A 12462-nucleotide genomic window follows, 5' to 3' on the forward strand; every position below is an offset into this window, starting at 1 on the left:
CCAAAGATGTCTAATACAATAGTAAAAGGTCCTATTTATAATAAACTAGCCACTAGGGTTTACAGAAGTAAGTAATTGATGCATAAATCCACTTCCGGGGCCCACTTGGTGTGTGCTTGGGCTGAGCTTGAGTGTTACACGTGTAGAGGTCATTCCTGGAGTTGAACGCCAGTTTTGGTGCCAGTTTGGGCGTTGAACTCCACTTTGCAACTTGTTTCTGGCGCTGGACGCCAGAATTGGGCAGAGAACTGTCGTTGAACGCCAGTTTGCGTCGTCTAAACTTGGGCAAAGAATGGACTATTATACATGGCTGGAAAGCCCTGGATGTCTACTTTCCAACTCATTTGGAAGCGTGCCATTTCGAGTTCTGTAGCTCCATAAAATCCACTTTGAGTGTAGGGAGGTCAGAATCCAACAGCATCAGCAGTCCTTCTTCAACCTCTGAATCTGATTTTTGCTCAAGTCCCTCAATTTCAGCCAGAAAATACCTGAAATCATAGAAAAACACACAAACTCATAGTAAAGTCCAGAAATGTGAATTTAACATAAAAACTAATGAAAGATCCCTAAAAGTAACTAGATTCTACTAAAAACATACTAAAAACAATGCCAAAAAGTGTATAAATTATCCGCTCATCACAACACCAAACTTAAATTGTTGCTTGTCCCCAAGCAACTGAAAATCAAATAGGATAAAAAGAAGAGAATATACTATAAATTCCAAACTATCAATGAAACATAGCTTCAATCAGATGAGCGGGACTTGTAGCTTTTTGCCTCTTGAATAGTTTTGGCATCTCACTTTATCCATTGAGGTTCAGAATGATTGGCACCTATAGGAACTCAGAGTTCAGATAGTGTTATTGATTCTCCTAGTTCAGTATGATGATTCTTGAACACAGCTTCTTTATGAGTCTTGGCCGTGGCCCTAAGCACTTTGTTTTCCAGTATTACCACCGGATACATAAATGCCACAGACACATAATTGGGTGAACCTTTTCAGATTGTGACTCAGCTTTGCTAAAGTCCCCAATTAGAGGTATCCAGGGTTCTTAAGCACACTCTTTTTTTTGCTTTGGACCTTGACTTTAACCGCTCAGTCTCAAGTTTTTACTTGACACCTACACGCCACAAGCACATGGTTAGGGACAGCTTGGTTTAGCCGCTTAGACCAGGATTTTATTCCTTTAGGCCCTCCTATCCACTGATGCTCAAAGCCTTGGGATCCTTTTTATTTGCCCTTGTCCTTTGGTTTTAAGGGTTATTGGCTTTTTGCTCTTGCCTCTTTCTTTTTCTTTCTATTTTTTTTCGCCTATATTTTTTTTCCTGCAAGCTTTGTTCTTTGCTGCTTTTTCTTGCTTCAAGAATCATTTTTATGATTTTTCAGATTATCAAATAACATTTCTCCTTGTCATCATTCTTTCAAGAGCCAACATATTTAACATTCTTAAACAACAACTTCAAAAGACATATGCACTGTTCAAGCATACATTCAGAGAACAAGAAGCATTGTCACCACATCAATATAATTAAGCTAAGTTCAAGGATAAATTTGAAACTCATGTACTTCTTGTTCTTTTGAATTAAAACATTTTTCATTTAAGAGAGGTGATGGATTCATAGGACATTCATAACTTTAAGACATAGTTACTAACTACTAATGATCATGTAATGAAGACACAAACATGGATAAGCACTTAACATAGAAAACGAAAAACAGAGAAAGTAAGAACAAGGAATGAGTCCACCTTAGTGATGGGTGCGTTTCTTTCTTTAGGAACCAATGATGTCCTTCCTTGTCTCTTCCTTGTCTCTTCCTTGTCTCTTCTATGTCTCTTCCTTGTCTTTGTTGCTCCTCCCTCATTCCTTTTTGATATTCTCTAATTTCATGAAGGATGATGGAGTGTTCTTGATGTTCCACCCTTAATTGTCCCATGTTGGAACTTAATTCTCCTAGGGAGGTGTTGATTTGTTCCCAAAAATTCTGTGGAGGCAAGTTCATTCCTTGATGTATCTCAGGGATTTCTTGATGATGAGCTTCTTCATGTGCCTGTTGAGATTCATGAATGTGCTCTCTTGTTTGCTCCATCCTTTTCTTAGTGATGGGCTTGTGAGATGAATCTTTCCATCTCCCATGGCTCAGAGGTGGAAGCATTTGTCTTCCCTTTCCTCTTTCTTGAGGTTTCTCTGGCCTTAGGTGCCATTAATAGTAATGGAAAAACAAAAAGCTTATGCTTTTACCACACCAAACTTAGAATATTGCTCGCCCTCGAGCAAGAGAAGAAAGAATAGATGAAGAAGAAGAAAAGATGGAGGAGATAGAGGGATGTGTGTATGGATGTGAATGGTGAATGGAAAACAGAAGGGATGACCATGAATGGAGAGAGAGGGTGAGGTGGGTGGGGATCCTGTGAGATTCACAGATCCTGAGATGATCCTGTGGGGTCCACAGATCCTGAGGTGTTCAAGGAATTACAACCTTGCACCAAATTAGGCATGTAAAATGCCCTTGCACACAACTCTGCGCGTTCAGCGCCAGGTTGGTGCCCATTTTGGGCATTCAACACCAATTTGTTGCCCATTTCTGGCGTTGAACGCCAGAACCATGCTTGTTCTGGGCGTTCAGCGCCAGGATACTGCCCATTTTGGGCGTTTAGCACCAGAACCATGCTCTGTTCTGGCGTTGAACGCCAGGCAGATGCTTCCTCCAGGGTGTGATTTTTCTTCTGCTGTTTTTTATTCCATTTTCAATTTTTATGTTTATTTTGTGACTCCTCATGATCATGAACCTATAAAGACATATAACTAAGAAAAATATAGTTAGATAAATAAAAATTGGGTTGCCTCCCAATAAGCGCTTCTTTAATGTCAATAGCTTGACAGTGGGCTCTCATGGAGCCTCACAGATGTTCAGAGCATTGTTGAGACTCTCCAACACCAAACTTAGAGTTTGGATATGGGAGTTCAACACCAAACTTAGAGTTTGGTTGTGGCCTCCCAACACCAAACTTAGAGTTTGACTGTGGGGGCTTTGTTTGACTCTGCTTTGAGAGAAGCTCTTTATGCTTCCTCTCCATGGATGCAGAGAGAGATCCTTGAGTTGTAAACACAAGGTTGTCCTTATTTAATTGAAGGATCAATTCTCCTCTGTCCACATCAATCACAGCTCTTGCTGTGGCTAGGAAAGGTCTTCCTAGGATGATGGATTCATCCTCTTCCTTTCCAGTATCCATGACTATGAAATCAGCAGGGATGTAAAGGCCTTCAACCTTTACTAACACGTCATCTACTTGTCCATAAGCCTGTTTTCTTGAATTGTCTGCCATCTCTAATGAGATTTTAGCAGCTTGCACCCCATAGATTCCCAGTTTCTCTATTACAGAGAGGGGCATGAGGTTTATCCCTGAACCAAGGTCACACAGAGCCTTGAAGATCATGGTGCCTATGGTACAAGGTATTATGAACTTTCCAGGATCCTGTCTCTTCTGAGGCAATGTCAGTTGATCCAGATCACTTAGTTCATTGGTGAACAAGGGAGGTTCATCTTCCCAAGTCTCAATACCAAATAATTTGGCATTTAGCTTCATGATTGCACCAAGGAACTTGGCAGCTTGCTCTTCAGTAACATCCTCATTCTCTTCAGAAGAGGAATACTCATCAGAGCTCATGAATGGCATAAGGAGGTTCAATGGAATCTCTATGGTCTCTAGATGAGTCTCAGATTCCTTAGGTTCCTCAGAGAGAAGCTCCTTATTGATCACTGGACGTCCCAGGAGGTCTTCCTCCTTGGGATTCACGTCCTCTCCTTCCCTTACAGGTTCGGCCTTGGTGCTTATGTCAATGGCCTTGCACTCTCCTTTTGGATTCTCTTCTGTATTGCTTGGGAGAGTACTATGAGGGATTTCAGTGATCCTTTTACTCAGCTAGCCCACTTGTGCTTCCAAATTTCTAATGGAAGACCTTGTTTCATTCATGAAACTCACAGTGGCCTTAGATAGATCAGAGACTAAGTTTGCTAAATTAGAATTATTTTGTTCAGAATTCTTTGTCTGTTGCTGAGTGGATGATGGAAAAGGTTTATTATTGTTAAACCTGTTTCTTCCACCATTATTAAAGCCTTGTTGAGGTCTTTGATCCTTCCATGAGAGATTTGGATGATTTCTCCATGATGGATTATAGGTGTTTCCATAAGGTTCACCTAAGTAATTCACCTCTGCTATTGCAGGGTTCTCAGGATCATAAGCTTCTTCTTCAGAAGATGCCTCTTGAGTACTGTTGGATGCAGCTTGCATTCCATTCAGACTCTGAGAAATCATATTGACTTGCTGAGTCAATATTTTATTCTGAGCCAATATGGCATTCAGAGTATCTATTTCAAGAACTCCCTTCTTCATAGGCGTCCCATTGCTCATAGGATTCCTCTCAGAAGTGTACATGAACTGGTTGTTAGCAACCATGTCAATGAGTTCTTGAGCTTCTGCAGGTGTTTTCTTTAGGTGAATGGACCCACCTGCAGAAGTATCCAATGACATCTTTGATAGCTCAGATAAACCATCATAGAATATATCCAGGATGGTCCATTCTGAAAGCATGTCAGAGGGACACTTTTTGGTCAACTGTTTGTATCTTTCCCAAGCTTCATAGAGGGATTCACCATCTTTTTGTTTGAAAGTTTGAACATCCACTCTAAGCTTGCTCAGCTTTTGAGGAGGAAAGAACTTGGCTAAGAAAGCCGTGACCAGCTTATCCCAAGAGTTCAGGCTATCTTTGGGTTGAGAGTCCAACCACACTCTAGCTCTGTCTCTTACAGCAAAAGGGAAAAGCATGAGCCTGTAGACTTCAGGATCTACTCCATTAGTCTTTACAGTATCACATATCTACAAGAATTCAGTTAAGAACTGAAAAGGATCTTCAGATGGAAGTCCATGAAACTTGCAGTTCTGCTGCATCAGAGAAACTAATTGAGGTTTCAGCTCAAAATTGTTTGCTCCAATGGCAGGAATGGAGATGCTCCTTCCATGTAAATTGGAATTAGGTGCAGTAAAGTCACCAAGCATTCTCCTTGCATTATTGTTGTTGGGTTCGGCTGCCATCTCCTTTACTTGTTCGAAATTTTCAATAAGGTTGTCTCTGGATTGTTGTAATTTAGCTTCTCTTAGTTTTCTCTTCAGAGTCCTTTCAGGTTCTGGATCAGCTTCAACAAGAATGCTTTTTTCTTTGTCCCTGCTCATAAGAAAGAGAAGAGAAAAAAAAAAAGAAGAGGAATCCTCTATGTCACAGTAAAGAGGTTCCTTATTGTTAGTAGAAGAAGAAAAGAAGAAAAACTCGAACACAGATAGAAGAGGGGGTTCGAATTTGGTTAGTGAAGTGAGGAAGAGATGTTAGTAGATGAATAAATAAATAGAATAAGATGAGAGAGGGAGAGGATTTTCGAAAATAATTTTTGAAAAAGAGTTAGTAATTTTCGAAAAATAATTTTTGAAAAAGGTTAGTACTTTTTTTTTTTGAAAATTCAAATAAAAAATTAAAATAATTAGTTAATTAAAAAGAAATTTTGAAAAAGAGGGAAGATGTTTTCGAAAATTAGAGAGAGAGAGAGTTAGTTAGGTGGTTTTGAAAAAGATAAGAAACAAAAAAAAGTTAGTTAGTTAGTTGAAACAAATTTTGAAAAGATATGAAGTTAGGAAGTTAGAAAAGATATTTTGAAATCATATTTTTGAAAAAGATAAGATAAGAAGATATTTTTGAAAAGATATGATTGAAATTGGTTTTGAAAAAGGTTTGATTTTTTTTTTTAAATCACAATTAATGACTTGATTCACAAGAAATCATGAGATATGATTCTAGAACTTAAAGTTTGAATCTTTCTTAACAAGCAAGTAACAAACTTAAAATTTTTGAATCAAAACAATAATTGATGATGTTATTTTCGAAAATTATGAGATAAAATTAAGAAAAAGATTTTTGAGAAACATTTTTATAATTTTCGAAAATAACTAAGAAAATTGAAAAAGATTTGATTTTTGAAAAAGATTTGAAAAAGATTAGATTTTTAAATTGAAAATTTGATTTGACTCATAAAAACAACTAGATTTTAAAATTTTTTTTGAAAAAGTCAAATCTAATTTTCGAAAATATGAGAGAAAAGAGAGAAAGATATTTTTTTGATTTTTGAATTTTTATGATGAGAGAGAAAAACAAGAAAATGATGCAATGCATGAGAATTTTAGATCAAAACATGTGATGCATGCAAGAATGCTATGAATGTCAAGATGAACACCAAGAACACTATGAAGATCAAGATGAACATCAAGAACATATTTTTGAAAAATTTTTAATGCAAAGAAAACATGCAAGACACCAAACTTAGAATTCTTTAATGCTTAAACACTAAGAATTCAAGAATGCATATGAAAAACAAGAAAAGACACAAAACATGCAAATGCAAAGATCAAACAAGAAGACTTACCAAGAACAACTTGAAGATCATGAAGAACACTATGAATGCATGAAAATGTTCGAAAAATGCAAGATGAACATGCAATTGACACCAAACTTATAACATGACTCAAGACTCAAACACAAAAATATTTTTTTCATTTTTATGATCTTATGATTTTTTGTATTTTCTTTTAATTTTTTTCGAAAATCATTTTGAAAAAGAAAAATAAGGATTCCAAAATCTTTAATATGAATTCCAGGAATCTTTATGCTCTTTAGTCTAAAGCTCCAATCAAAGGGTCAGGCATGGCTTAATAGCCAGCCAAGCTTTAGTATGTAAATCAGGAACAGTAGCAGGTGGATTAGCAACAACTAGCTTGCTCTTGATAACAAATTAGAAGCCTCAGTCCAAATGAATTTAGACATGGCTTTACATGCTTCATGAAACACTAGAATTCATTCTTAAAAATTCTGAAGAAAAATATATTTTTGAAAACATTTTTATTATATTTTTGAAAACTTTTTTTTTTTAAGATTTTTTCGAAAACAAAGGAGAAATTTTTGAAAAATTTTTGAAAACAAAACAAAAAGAAAATTACCTAATCTGAGCAACAAGATGAACCGTTAGTTGTCCAAACTCGAACAATCCCCGGCAACGGCGCCAAAAACTTGGTGCGCAGAAATTGTGATTACACTTTGATTATGTAAAATTCATCGCTCTTTCTTTCCCTGGTAATGGCGCCAAAAACATGATGCCAATACCATGGTTCACAACTTCGCACAACTAACCAGCAAGTGCACTGGGTCGTCCAAGTAATACCATACGTGAGTAAGGGTCGAATCCCACGGAGATTGTTGGTATGAAGCAAGCTATGGTCACCTTGTAAATCTCAGTCAGGCGGATATAAAATAGTAATGGGGTTTTCAAAAATAATTAATAAAATAGTGATAGAAATACTTATGTAAATCATTGGTGAGAATTTCAGATAAGCGAATAGAGATGCTTTCGTTCCTCTGAACCTCTGCTTTCCTGCTATCTTCATCCAATCAGTCTTACTCCTTTCCATGGCTGGCTTTATGTAATGCATCACCATTGTCAATGGCTACTTTCGGTCTTCTCTCGGGAAAATGATCCAAATGCCCTGTCACGGCACGGCTAATCGTCTGGAGGCATCACCCTTGTCAATGGTTACATCCTATCCTCTCAGTGAATATGGTCAACGCACCCTGTCACGGCATGGCTATTCATCTGTCGGTTCTCGATCATGCTGGAATAGGATTTACTATCCTTTTGCGTCTGTCACTACGCCCAGCAATCACGAGTTTGAAGCTCGTCACAGTCATTCAATCATTGAATCCTACTCGGAATACCACAGACAAGGTTTAGACTTTCCGGATTCTCTTGAATGCCGCCATCATTCTAGCTTACACCACGAAGATTCTGATTAAGAGATCTAAGAGATACTCATTCAATCTAATGTAGAACGGAAGTGGTTGTCAGGCACGCGTTCATAGGGAATGATGATGATTGTCACGTTCATCACATTCAGGTTGAAGTGCGAATGAATATCTTAGAAGCGAAATAAGATGAGTTGAATAGAAAATAGTAGTACTTTGCATTAATCTTTGAGGAACAGCAGAGCTCCACACCTTAATCTATGGAGTGTAAAAGCTCTACCGTTAAAAATACATAAGTGAAAGGTCCAGGCATGGCCGAATGGCTAGCCCCTCTGATCTAAGAACCAGGCATCCAAAGATGTCTAATACAATAGTAAAAGATCCTATTTATAATAAACTAGCCACTAGGGTTTACAGAAGTAAGTAATTGATGCATAAATCCACTTCTGGGGCCCACTTGGTGTGTGCTTGGGCTGAGCTTGAGTGTTACACGTGTAGAGGTCATTCCTGGAGTTGAACGCCAGTTTTGGTGCCAGTTTGGGCGTTGAACTCCACTTTGCAACTTGTTTCCGGCGCTAGACGCCAGAATTGGGCAGAGAACTGGCGTTGAATGCTAGTTTGCATCATCTAAACTTGGGCAAAGTATAGACTATTATCATTGCTGGAAAGCTCTGGATGTCTACTTTCCAACGCAATTGGAAGCGCGCCATTTCGAGTTCTGTAGCTCCAGAAAATTCACTTTGAGTGCAGGGAGGTCAGAATCCAACAGCATCAACAGTCCTTCTTCAACCTCTGAATCTGATTTTTGCTCAAGTCCCTCAATTTCAGCCAGAAAATACCTGAAATCATAGAAAAACACACAAACTCATAGTAAAGTCCAGAAATGTGAATTTAACATAAAAACTAATGAAAACATCCCTAAAAGTAACTAGATTCTACTAAAAACATACTAAAAATAATGCCAAAAAGCGTATAAATTATCCGCTCATCAAGGATCCATTGATCCTTTTGCGTCTGTAACTACGTCCAACAGACGCGAGTTTGAAGCTCGTCACAGTCATCCCATCCCAGATCCTACTCGGAATACCACAGACAAGGTTTAGACTTTTCGGATCTCAAGAATGCTGCCAATTGATTCTAGCTTATACCACGAAGACTCTGATCTCACGGAATGGAGGGCTCTGTTGTCAGGAGAGGCAACCATGCGTCGTGAACCAGGAGGCTAAGAGATATACACTCAAGCTATTGCAAATAGAACGGAGGTGGTTGTCAAGTACGCGTTCATAGGTGAGAATGGTGATGAGTGTCACGGATCATCACATTCATCAGGTTGAAGTACGAGTGAATATCTTGGAATAAGAATAAGCTTGAATTGAATAGAAAAACAATAGTACTTTACATTGATTCGTGAGGAACAATAGAGCTCCACACCTTAATCTATGGGGTGTAGAAACTCCACCGTTGAGAATACTGGTGCACGAATTGTGAATCACACTTTTCACAACTCGTACCACTAACCAGCAAGTGCACTGGGTCGTCCAAGTAATTCCTTACGTGAGTAAGGGTCGATCCCACAGAGATTGTCGGCTTGAAGCAATCTATGGTTATCTTGTAAATCTCAGTCAGGAGATTAATGATAAAAATTACTTTTGTTTATGAAAACTAAATAACATGAAATAAAGGTTACTTGTGTAGTAATGGAGAATAGATTGAGGTTTTGGAGATGCTCTGTCTTCTGAATCTCCACTTTCCTACTGTCTTCTTCTTCACGCACGCAAGACTCCTTCCATGGCAAGCTGTATGTTGGTGGATTACCGTTGTCAATGGCTACCATCCGTCCTCTCAGTGAAAATGGTCCAAATGCGCTGTCACCATACGGCTAATCATCGTTGGTTCTCACTCATATTGGAATAGGGTCCATTGATCCTTTTGCGTCTGTCACTACGCCCAGCACTCGTGAGTTTGAAGCTCGTCACAGTCATCCCATCCCAGATCCTACTCGGAATACCACAGACAAGGTTTAGACTTTCCGGATCTCAGGAATGGCCGCCAATAATTCTAGCCTATACCACAAAGACTCTGATCTCACGGATTCGAATGCTCTGTTGTCAGGAGATGCAATCAAACACGTGAACCAAAAATCAAAGAGATACACACTCAATCTAAGGTAGAACGAAAGTGGTTGTCAGGCACGCGTTCATGGGTTGAGAATGGTGATGAGTGTCACGGATCATCATATTCATCATGGTTAAGTGCGAGTGAATATCTTAGAATAGAGACAAGCGTGTTTGAATAGAAAACAGAAGTAATTGCATTAATTCATCGAGACACAGCAGAGCTCCTCACCCCCAATCATGGAGATTAGAGAATCATGTTGTAGAGATACAATATAAAACATGAAAATGTCATGAGGTCCAAAATAAATCTCTAAAAGTTGTTTAAATACTAAACTAGTAACCTAGGTTTACAGAAAATGAGTAAACTATGATAGATAGTGCAGAAATCCACTTCCGGGGCCCACTTGGTGTGTGCGAGGGCTGAGACTTGAGCTTTACACGTGCCTAGGCTGTTTTTGGAGTTAAACCCTAGGTTGTAACCTGTTTTGGGCATTTAACTCCAACTTGTAACCTGTTTCTAGTGTTTAACGCCAGAATGGAACATGGAACTGACGTTAAACGCCAGTTTACGTCATTTATCTTTGAGCAAAGTATGAACTATTATATATTGCCGGAAATCTCTGGATGTCTACTTTCCAACGCAATTGATAGCGCGCCAGTTGGACTTCTGTAGCTCCAGAAAATCCATTTCGAGTGCAGAGAGGTCATAATCCAACAGCATCTGTAGTCCTTTTTCAGCCTCTGAATCAGATTTTTGCTCAGGTCCCTCAATTTCAGCTAGAAAATACCTGAAATCATAGAAAAACACACAAACTCATAGTAAAGTCTAGAAATGAGAATTTTGCATAAAAACTAATAAAAACATAGTAAAAACTAACTAAATCATACTAAAAACTACCTAAAAATAATGTCAAAAAGCGTATAAATTATCCGCTCATCAAAACACCAAACTTAAATTGTTGCTTGTCCCCAAGTAATTGAATATCAAATAGGATAAAAAGAAGAGAATATGCTATAAATTCCAAACCATCAATGAAACTTAGCTCCAATCAGATGAGCGGGACTATTTGCTTTTTGCCTCTGAATAGTTTTGGCATCTCACTTCATCCTTTGAAATTCAGAATGATTGGCATCTATAGGAACTCAGAATTCAGATAGTGTTATTGATTCTCCTAGTTCAGTATGTTGATTCTTGAACACTGCTACTTTATGAGTCTTGGCCGTGGCCCTAAGCACTTTGTTTTCCAGTATTACCACCGGATACATAAGTGCCACAGACACATAACTGGGTGAACCTTTTCAGATTGTGACTCAGCTTTGCTAGATTCCCCAATTAGAGGTGTCCAGGGTTCTTAAACACACTCTTTTTGCTTTGGACCTTGACTTTAACCGCTTAGTCTCAAGTTTTCACTTGACACCTTCACGCCACAAGCACATGGTTAGGGACAGCTTGGTCTAGCCGCTTAGGCCAGGAGTTTATTCCTTTTGGGTCCTCCTATCCATTAATGCTCAAAGGCTTGGATCCTTTTTATTACCCTTGCCTTTTGGTTTTAAGGGCTATTGGCTTTTTCTGCTTGCTTTTTCTTTTTCTCTTTTTTTTCGCAAGCTTTTGTATTCACTGCTTTTTCTTGCTTCAAGAATCATTTCTATGATTTTTCAGATCATCAGATAACATTTCTCCTTTTCATCATTCTTTAAGAGCTAACAATTTTAACATTCATGAATAACAATATCAAAAGACATATGCACTATTCAAGCATTCATTCAGAAAACAGAAAGTATTGTCACCACATCAAAATAATTAAACTAATTTCAAGGATGAATTCGAAATTTATGTACTTCTTGTTCTTTTGTGATTAAAAACATTATTCATTTAAAAAAGGTGATGGATTCATAGGACATTCATAGCTTTAAGGTATAGACACTAGACACTAATGATCATGTAAGAAAGACACAACATAAATAAACATAAAGCATAGAGAACGAAAATAGAAAAAATAAATAGACAAGGATATTAAGGAACGGGTCCACCTTAGTAAGGGTGGCGTCTTCTTCCTCTTGAAGAACCAATGGTGCTCTTGAGCTCCTCTATGTCTCTTCCTTGCCTTTGTTGCTCTTCCATCATAGCTCTTTGATCTTCTCTAATTTCATGGAGGAGGATGGAATGCTCTTGGTGCTCCACCCTTAGTTGTCCCATGTTGGAACTTAATTCTCCTAGGGAGGTGTTAATCTGCTCCCAATAGTTTTGTGGAGGAAAGTGCATCCCTTGAGGCATTAGTGGTTATGGAAAAATAAAAAAGCAATGCTTTTTCCACACCAAACTTAAAATGTTTGCTCGTCCTCGAGCAAAAGGAGGAAATGGGGAGAAGGAGGTGTGTGGTGGATTCGACCAAGGGTGGGGGAAGTGTGTATGAAAAGGTGTGGCAGGTGGGGATCCTGTGGGGTCCACAGATCCTGAGGGGTCAAGGACATATCATCCCTACTCTATTGAGGCGTGCAAAAACGC

At 38.5% G+C, this 12462-nt stretch overlaps 1 non-coding gene across 1 annotated transcript; it reads left to right on the forward strand.

Moving 5' to 3' along the window:
* Positions 1 to 4586: 4586 nt before the first annotated feature.
* Positions 4587 to 4694, forward strand: LOC112752317 (small nucleolar RNA R71). Its single transcript, XR_003176760.1, has one exon. It is a non-coding gene; the product is annotated as a small nucleolar RNA R71 (small nucleolar RNA).
* Positions 4695 to 12462: the final 7768 nt, after the last annotated feature.

Source organism: Arachis hypogaea, chromosome 15 (genome assembly GCF_003086295.3).
Source record: "Arachis hypogaea cultivar Tifrunner chromosome 15, arahy.Tifrunner.gnm2.J5K5, whole genome shotgun sequence".
Taxonomy (NCBI): Eukaryota; Viridiplantae; Streptophyta; class Magnoliopsida; order Fabales; family Fabaceae; genus Arachis; species Arachis hypogaea.